Source organism: Nicotiana tabacum, chromosome 22, assembly GCF_000715075.1.
Source record: "Nicotiana tabacum cultivar K326 chromosome 22, ASM71507v2, whole genome shotgun sequence".
In the NCBI taxonomy this organism is placed as follows: domain Eukaryota; kingdom Viridiplantae; phylum Streptophyta; class Magnoliopsida; order Solanales; family Solanaceae; genus Nicotiana; species Nicotiana tabacum.
Genome location: NC_134101.1, coordinates 229,363,867 through 229,374,123, shown reverse-complemented (window position 1 = coordinate 229,374,123; position 10,257 = coordinate 229,363,867). Strand labels below are relative to the sequence as shown.

Sequence of the window (10,257 nt, the reverse complement as noted above, 5' to 3'; positions counted from 1 at the left end):
TCGTCTTGTTCGTTAGTTCAACTCAATTTTGACCTAAAAATCCAAAAAAACTACTCCAAAATCTAATTGACTCAAAATTTAGCCACAACCTCCAATTAGCATTTTTAGCACACCTCAATTAGAATCGGATTACGAAAACTATAAACTCGACAACTCAGTTTATCTGTTTCAAGCATCAAGGTCCTTAACAGGATCTAATTTTTTTAAGACAAATCTTCGAAAATCATCATTAACACCACAATCTAAATCAAAGAACAACCCCCAACAAATAAAAAAAAAACACTTCAAAACACAAACAAAAAATTCAGATCTGAAATTTTAAACTCATACGCTCAGAATATCAATTCTTTTTCTTCAAATATGAAATTTTAAAGCAATTTTCTTCCTTTTAAGCACTTTCCAAAACAAAACAAAAATTGGAAGGTGGGTGAGATTTGGTGAAGAGATTAGGAGATATAAGAGATTTGGAGAAGGAAAGATTATCACATAGTCAAAGAGGATTGAAGGATTGGTAGACGAGTAATATTTTAAGCTCAAATGGGTATTTTGTGTTATTTCCTATAAAAAAAAAAGAGCAATTATTTTATCGCTTTTTAACTTAAAAATATAAATTAAAATTGGTGGGAATGGTATTGTCACTTGAAAATTTGATTTGAATATGTTAAAACTTAAAACTGTGAGGGGTCTTAGGTGAATTATCCAAATATAAATTTGGATATTTTTTAATATGAGGCATTAACTAATTATTTTAAACAGAGAAGAGTCAAAAATACCCTTCTACTATCGAAAATTATTTAAAGTTATCCTTCGTTATACTAAACGAGCAAAAATACCCTTATCGTCATACTATTGGATAAATATACTCCCAAGTTATTCGAGAGGCCACGTGGGTGTCGTTTAAGCTATTTGATCCATGTGGGTTTATTTTTATACTGACTCGACCCAATACTCAGTACCCACCCTAAATATTAAACCCTTATTCAACCACTTTAAAATAGTTAAAATAGCACGGTCTAGCCAATTTTCGGACTGGCCATTCAAAAATAGCCAGCGTTTACCAAGTTATTGAAAAATAGCCACTATTTTACTGCAACAGAGACCGGTCCGTCATAATATACTGGAGTTCGGTGCACTTGTGTATGAACTTCCAGCATATTATGCTGGACCGATATACTTTGCTGGCTCTAGACTGGAGCACCGGTGCTCCAAATTCTAGTATGTTATGCTGAACCGGTATATTATACTGGAACTCCAGTATATTAGAGTGGAGATTCCTGTATAATATACGGGAACTCGAGTATATTATGCTGGAGTATTTTTCCGGATTTTGAACAGTGTTTTCATTTAGATTTATCTTTACATGAAAAGTGATTAAATTTCGATTACTTTTGAAGTCGTGACTATTTTGAATGACCGGTTGTAAGTCTTGTTATTTTTTAATTTGTCCCCTTTAAACAATTTTTCATAGTAAAGGGATATTTTTGACCTTTTCCGTATTTTGGGCACACCCAGATAGATCAGAGCACCGGCCGCAAAATTAGGGCGCACCGCGATTCCTTAGCCAAATTGAAGATGAGGAGAATTCCTCTGCTGCATTACTGTTCCAATGCTATTCGCTTTAGCTCATGCTTTGCTATTTCCCGTTCTGTTTCGGCATTTACAACCAGAGATTGTTCTTCTTCTCATAGTAATACATCCATTCCGCCAAAGGGTAAAATTGGGGTAGCTAGCAGGTTTGAGAACGTCAAGTGTTTAGATGAAGCTGTGAGTCTATTCCGTCGAATGGTAAGAAAGCAGCCTCTTCCTTCTGTTTTTAGCTTCTCGAAATTATTAAAGACTATGGTAAATATGAAGCATTACTCTTCTGTTGTTTCCCTTTTTCGACAAATGCTGAAATTAGGCATCCCAATTAGTGATTCCATCTTGAATATAACGATTAACAATTATTGCCTAATGCATTGTTCTGACTGTGGATTTTCAGTGTTAGCCATTTACTTGAAGAATGACATTCCATTTGATGTTATCACCTTTAACACCTTATTAAGGGGACTCTTTGCTGAAAATAAGATCAAAGATGCAGTTGTCTTGCTCAAAAAGTTGGTGAGAGAGAATATATGTGAGCCTAATGAAGTCACATATTTGACCATCATGAATGGGCTTAGCAAAAGGGGCCATACTCGGAAAACTTTTGATTTGCTTAAGGTAATGGAACAAGGAAGCGTTAAACCCAACACACGTATCTACAACATTGTTATAGATGCCCTATGCAAAGATAGAATGATAGATGCTGCTATTAGCCTTTTCGAAGAGGTGAAACAAAAAGGCATGCCTCTGACAGTTATCACATATAATGTGTTGATTGATGGTTTGTGTAAGTTTGGTAAGTGGGAAAAGGTTAGGACTTTGTTCTTAGAAATGATAAATCTTAATATTTATCCAGATGTGCACACCTTGACCATGGTGATAGATGGATTATGCAAAGAAGGAAAATTGAAGATGCTGAGAAGGTAATGAGACACATGATCGAAAAAGGTGTAGAGCCAAATGTGGTCACCTACAATGTGATAGTTGATGGATATTGCTTACACGGTTAAATGGATAGAGCAACGAGAATTTTTGATTCCATGATTGATAAGAGCATTGAGCCTAACATTTTTAGCTATAACATATTAATAAATGGATATTGTAAGAAAAAGAAATTGGTTGAGGCCATGCATTTGTTTCGTGAAATTTCTCAAAATGGACCGAAACCTAACATTGTTACATATAGGACTATCTTGCAAGGTCTATTTGTAGTTGGAAGAACTGACATTGTGCAAAAATTATTTGCTGAAATGCTATCTATAGGGCTCAGACCTGATTTATGCACTAATCGCATTTTGCTCCGTGGTTATTTTTAGAATGGACTTGTTGAGAAAGCTATGTTGCTATTTCATGAGTTGGAAAAAAAGAGAGAAGATATTGATATTGAACTTTACACTGTTACTATTGACGGATTGTGCAAAAATGGTCAGCTCGACAAAGCTCATGCTATTTTTGAGAAGCTTTCTTTGATTGGATTGTTTCCCAATGTGATTACATACACTACAATAATAAATGGATTATGTCTAGAAGGATTGCTAGATGAAGCCAAAAATATGCTAAGAAAAATGGAGGACAATGGTTGTTCGCCAAACAACTACACTTACAATGTTATTGTGCGAGGATTTCTCAAGTTTGGCAAAACTAGTTAAATGACAACTTTTTTGAAGGAAATGACTGAAAGGGGGTTCTCATGTGATGCAAGTACAGTAAAGTTACTAATAGCTGCTATAGCGAAGGATCCTTCTTTGCTTAACATGATACCTCAATTTCGCTTGGGAAAAAAGATGTGATTTAGTTCACTTGATTTATTCAGCTATACTTATTTTCACATTTATCGTCTTCTTTTAACACAAGAGGCTGAACTGAATGAAGGATGATTATAGCTACCATCTAGTTAAAGCACTTGTATATTTTATTTTCTCACTAAAGTGTTGTGTGGAAGTTAAGTGGCTATTAATATGATCTTAACAGGGTAATTCTTTGTTATGCCCCTTAGTTATTCTTTTTGTTCTATTCGGTTGTGATTGCTGTCTTCTTTAGGATTAGGTGAGAAAAGCATGACTTGGGGCTTGGAAATTCATCATGTTCCCATTATTGGTCTAGTCTAAGTTAACTCTGTCCGTCTCTCTCTCTCTCTCATGTGGCGAAACAGATTAACTCTAGACAATCTTTGCATGCTGTGATTGAGCAGATTTAGCTTTTCAGAAGCACGCCAAGTCAGTTAATCTTTAGACACTTGTTCTGGAGAGAGATTATTGCCGAATATGCTTGCGCATATTTTGGATTAGAAATCCAATGAAAAAAGATATCAGTAAGTAATCTATTAAGTTGCTGTACAACCGTGCAAGCAGAGGCAGATGCAGCCTTATACACAATGGGTTCAAATGATCCAAGACCTCTAGTGAGCACACATGAGATGCATACATCATTAGTGCATGATTTATTCAAATGATGGTTTTTTGATTCATAACAAATGGATTGATTAATTTTTAGAAATGAAAAGGGGATCCTTTGTTAGTTATTCTATTCACAATCATAGCTGGGAGGGAAATGCAAATATACCAACCAAATTTGAGCTATAGCTGCTAGTCCTATTTCTTTTGCTTCGTTCGCAGACTTCATCATGTTGGCGGCATAGAACCCAGTACCAATAACCAATAGAGCACCAACAGTCATTTTCATCATTTTTCTTGGATTCTTTAAGTTTGCAGCCAAACCACTAGCATATCTGGCTGTTTCATCATCAGTTGCATCATCTGATGATTACTCTCAGATTCACTGTAAGGACTACTTTTATCCGTTGGAGATATTTCTGGAAGACTTTTAGCTTCTTTTGCTGGCTCTTTAGCAAGGGTATTATTATCCTGCTCGGTGAATTCATCTCTAAAGGGGTACCCCTTTAAGATTTTGGTACACTAATTTAAAAATTTATCCAGTAACAGTAATCATTACGGACTTTTAATTTTATTACTCTTATCTTTTCTTTAGACAAGTCAGTCATGACTATTGGCCTTCTTGGAGTAGTACGGGCGGAATTGGGAAGAATAGTCAAGCCTTCTTGTTTTCTAAAGTGACAAATATTTTGAACCAGTTTTTTTTGTGTGACTAAAGTGGCAAATAAAAGCATGGGGGGGAGTAATATTTTTCTTTCTTTTACGAGATTCTAATCACCTTGGCCCTTGTTTGTGACAGATTTAGACGCACGCTATTCAAACTTCAATGACATCATCATCCATTCAATTATCGACATGGATGTTGACGTGATCACCATCGCGACCTTCAGGTTAGGTGAGAAGCTTCTTTTTGTGTTCCGCGAGGGAGTGAATTATGGTGCTGGGATTGCCCTTGAGTATATGACATCCATTAGCCAAAGATTCCATTGACAGAACAAGTTGCTGACAGGATCAGCAAGATCCTTGCAGTCGTTGATACAAATATCCTCTGGGGTAACCCTGTCTATAGCTTCTGGACGCACAAGTATACTGAAGTTAAGCCTGCACTCAGCAACTTGGTTGCAGCTGCTAATCTCCTCCGCGAACAGTTGGCCAGCACCAAGTAAGCTTGAATTAGCATGGATGTCTTACAAATGAAATCACTTGTGTCTATCTAATGAAAAGTTCTATTTGAAAATGCTATATAGCAGCTTTACTTGTCAATTTTAAAATATAAGAGTATCACATATTATAGGTAATTTATCAATTGAAAAAGAGCTTTACTTCTATACACCCTGTAAGAGGTCACCTAATTAAAAGATAACTATATGTAACTATCTGTGAAAATAAGGCAGACAACAGGTTAGAATAGGTCAAATTAATCTCACAAGGTATAAAAATTCTCTACAGTGTCCATTAAATCCATTAAAATTAAAAAGATGGAAAACAATTACAACAGCATGAGTAGATGTACTTGATGTGACGATGCTCTCAAATGCTAAAGCATATGGAACATCCTTACGATTCACTTAATTAGCTTTGTGACATCAGGGGAAGGGCATCTCTATATATACATATACATATGAAAGTTGAAAGTAAAATCTTTGAAGAAGAGGGGTAGCATAAGCTGAGAAACATGTAAATCAAGCTGCAAAAGTTGTGTCATAATAAGAAACGACTTCGTCTTTGACACTCCCACTTTTCAGAAATCACCTAAAGAAGCTCAAAATGAAGCTGTAATTTTTTTGGCCCAGGTGGGTAATTGCAATTTCATTTTCATACGAAATAAATGGATTATTTGAAATTAGCTTAGGTTAGAGAGTGCTGCCTTTATCTTGGATACATGGTGATAGTTGACTTGTTTTTCCTCCATATATTTGATGGTTTGCTTATCCACCTCTTTTCTTTATTACAGAGGAACCTTGCCAGGGCATTGACAATGACGACAAGGCAAACTCTACTGGAGATTTGGAGGTACAGCTTTCTGAGAATATGTCAAACGAACTATTCCCACGTAAAATAACGTAAAAACTGCATATATTAAAGCCATAAAGCTATTGTTATCCTCCAATTTTGGTTATGCCTTTAAATGGAAAGGGATAGGGTATAGGTAGTGGAAATTCACAATCGGTTGTGTCATGTGTTCTCAGAGGATCGCCAATTTTTTCAAATAGAATGACATACATGTCTGTACACTTATTTTTCCGGCTATGAAGTGGATTATGAATGAAATCATGCTGACTAATGCAGGGATGGAGGGCTCAAGGGACTGTTTACTGGAGTAGGACCTCGTGTTGCTCGTGCTGGTCCCTCTGTCGGAATTGTGATTTCATTTTACGAAGTTGTCAAATATATGTTACACCACCAATATGCTTCTTCATAAAGAGCTTAGTCAGGTTAATTAGGTTTCTTCTTACCGACGCCTTTGGATCGAGCAATGGTCACCGGTTTAGCTTAGTTGTGCCATGAAGGTACGCTGGATAGAACACGGGTGTGCTCTAATGAGGATATGGTTGCACGCGCAAAAGGAGCAGTTTTGACAATGGTAGATTACCCTTACAGGTTAGCTGGTAGAAAATAATCACTCTTCTTTGCTTCCTAACCAATTTTGGTTGGTTTTTGGGCAATTCTGTCGTTGGACGAAGAAGAGATTTTGATAAAACTTTAAATGAGCAATTTTTCCTGAGGTGTCCTCAGTTATCATTAGATTATTTAAGTTCTTTATTGCTTCTCAAGAAAAGTTCTTTAACATTTTATTTTCCGATTGGTATCGGGGATCTCAGCTAAAAAATGTAAACTTTTTCATCGATGCTCTTTTGCATTACCATCAGAATCGTTTTATTATTTTACTGAAGTGCCAGGTATTCCGAGTCTATCGTAAGAATTGATCTCCTGCAATTAGCTTTAAATCACTATTCATATAGGCGGAACTTGCAAGAGTGTATTCTGAATCTGCAAGGTGGAGAAGTGCATTGAGATTTGAGGTCAGGAGGAACTTGCAAGAGTGTGGAGGATGGAATCTCTCTCTTTCTTGTCTATTTCTATAAAGGATGATGTTTTCTTAATGCATGTAACTCTTATTGATCAATACGAGTCTCGAACCTCTCGATCTAGTGGAAGATTCTATAGCATTTAATCTACCACCAAACTCAAGGAAGACTAGTTCTTAACACATGGAACTCTTGAGTATGAATGTAAGGTTCATGAAATGTGTAACCCTTAGCATCTAAGAAAAAACAGTTGATTCATTAACATTAATTCCCTAGGTATCTCTGTTCTTCCTTGTCTAGAATTGTTGGAACTATATTGTTTGGTTCACTGATAATAAATAATTTTCAGGGGAAAGAACTGTAGATAGATTATGCTGTATACCATTGTAATATAGAAAATTAACTTCTGCAATTTCTTGAACTGCTACTAGAAACATATTAAAGTCTTATACTTAGATGTCAACTGAGATATTTGTTGAAGATGCCTCCTCCTCTACTTCAAGTTATAAATCTGGTTTCCTCTTACCACAATGCCAATACTACTTCTGTACAGAGCCAAACACTATTTTGCTTAGACTTCTTGCAAGGGTTATTCCCATCCATGTTCATATCCTATTAGTACTGGTGGAATAGGGTATTTCACATAGTTTTACCTGGCATGGATTCATTGTCCATTTTTGCTTGTTAAGAAAAATTCAGAGGTATGTCACACAGTTTCACCATGTACTCGTTCCGACTACTGTGATTGGCTTATTATTACCAGGCTGAATGTGAATCCATTGATTTGCTTCTAGTCAGAATCTTTCTTCACTGAAGTTGTCTCTTTGCCTAGACAGGTTAGAGCTGCACTGAAGAATGATCAGTTGGGAATATGCAACTTCAGAATCAAGTCAAGAAAGGGTTACTTTTCAATCAAATATTTTAATTAGCTGAGTATAGATACACAAAGTTACGTATCTAATAGTTTTTTTTGGGTGTAACTCAAACTCTTAGGAGATAGAGATCTCATTTCCTTATCAACAAGTTTTTTATCTTGTCAAGGTTGTTACTGGAGAGGTTTGGTTTTGACCTCCTCCTTGTACTCTCTTTCCGAAATAATAAACACTCAAGGTCCCAGATGTGGACTTGGGCGATCCTTTTCCCCCAAAAATATAGTAATAATATATGAGTATGTATTTGATTTTTTCCGTCATATTGGTCAGTGTTTTAAAAGGCGTTTTTGGGGCGAGGCGCACCAAAAATGCCCCAAGGCGATGGTGGGGGGCGAAAATCTCAAGAGGCGTACGCGTTTTTGGACATAAGCCCAAGAGACTTTTTCAAATTAAGACAATTTGTTGAATAAGTCCTAAATATAATACCCAAATATTCAAAAGTCAGCCTTGTAATTACTCTAAAGTTTTAAAAAGCCAATACCTTTTTATTGCTAGAAGCCCTAATTTATGGCTTTTTCTTATTATTTATCTTGTCCGCTAATCTGCTACTATCTCCCAAAATTAGCAAACAGTCATTTTTTTTCTTACAAATACAAAGAAAACTTCTCCTCCGTAACAGCAAGTTCAAAGTTCAAATTGCAGGTTAGTCATCCTTTTTGTTCCGTTGTGGGGAAACCTTTATGCATTTTAACTCAAGTTACTTGTGCTTGTAAGAAGCGTATTAATGGATTGTTTTGATTAGTTTTTTTGTCGGGATGTAGCACATCTATATATATTTTTCACTTATTTATAGTTTTTCAATTTTTATGCAGTTTTACCTATTTAAAAATATTTACTGTAATTATATTATTTTATAAAATATTAAAAATTACCCCGTCCCTAAGGGCTTACGCCTCGCTGAGGCGTATGTAAACTGCCTCGTGTTACGCCCACGCCTTTTAAAATACTGATACTGGTATGTAGATGTCTATCAATCAATCAACTGCATCTCAATTTTAAACTTCTTGATGCTAGTTATATGTATCTTTTTTATCTGTTGTATTTTGTGTTTATTTATTTCATTCCAATAGCTAGGTGGGGTTTTACTCTTTTTATGGACGAATGGATATACTTAACATGTAAAAGAAAAGTTCAAAGCTTATTCTTTTTTGTTAAAGAAAAATCCAGAGCTTAGTCCTTGGAAGCCTTAGGGGTCGTTTGGTTGGAATACGGATTATGCCGGTATAAGTTATGCCAATATAAGTTATGTTGTGATAAGTTATGCTGAGATTAGTTATGCTGGGATTGTTGTTTATTCATTGTTATGTTGTATTAAGAATGACAATTGCATAATTTCTAAGAAGAAGGTATAAGTTATACCGGTGCTAATTACCCCACCCTCTATAAGGTATAAGTTATCCCGGTATTAAAATTAACACCAGGATAACATATACCTGGTTTGCTAACCAAACATAGTATTAAGGTGGTATTAAATTTTTATACCACCTCTATACCTTCTTATACCTCATACCAAACGACCCCTTAGTTGGAATTTTAGGTTTGATGCCCTTAAAATGAAATTTTGGTTCCATAAGATGAGTTTTGTAACAAGCTTGAAAAAAATGTGACACAACTCTGGTGTCAATAGGATGTGGCTTTTGGAGGTACTGCAGTTGATAAGTTGAGTCTTTTGCATTATCTATTACCTGGATGCTTGGAGCTACAACTACTTGGCCTCATGTTCTCATCTGAAAGTTTTAGATTTTCCATACACTGATAGCTAGGAAATTATGATTATTAAGGCCCTTATTCTTTTCACGTATGTAAGGCTCATTTGGAATGTTTTTGAGAATCTTTTTTGTTAGTTTGGATTTGTTTCTCGGAGTATGCCAGTATCACCAGAGAGTCTGATTCAATCATGACATCCTTATCGTCTCTGTCGATTCACCATGTTACTCCAATCAAAATTGCTTTTGCTTCAGCTACATTGTTTGAGCATACTCCAAAGAAGTCCGAATAAGCCATGATCATCTCCCCCATATAGTTTCTTAAGCATCCTTCTCCTGCTGGACCTGGATTTCCCTTGCTACAACCATCAGTGTTGAGCTTGAGTAGCCCATCAGGTGGCTTCGGCCATCTTACAGGGACAATGTGAAGTCTGGGCTTGATCCTGTCTACCAAAGTACACAAGTGTTTCCATTCATTAGTGATAGGGAGGTTATTAAAGAGAATACGGACCTGGATGATCAAGTTTGATTTGATCTTGTAGAGAAGTCTTGTAATATTGATCTTTTCACCTCCGTATCTTTGACAACACCTTCTTTTCCAGATCTCCCAGCA

General features: G+C 35.9%; 1 non-coding gene across 1 annotated transcript; it reads left to right on the top strand.

The window, feature by feature from the left end:
- Positions 1 to 1,485: 1,485 nt before the first annotated feature.
- On the top strand, positions 1,486 to 8,156 carry LOC107799757 (uncharacterized). The gene is made up of 3 exons (XR_012704899.1): positions 1,486 to 5,139; positions 5,932 to 5,990; positions 6,267 to 8,156. It is a non-coding gene; the product is annotated as an uncharacterized LOC107799757 (transcript).
- The last annotated feature ends 2,101 nt before the right edge of the window (positions 8,157 to 10,257 follow it).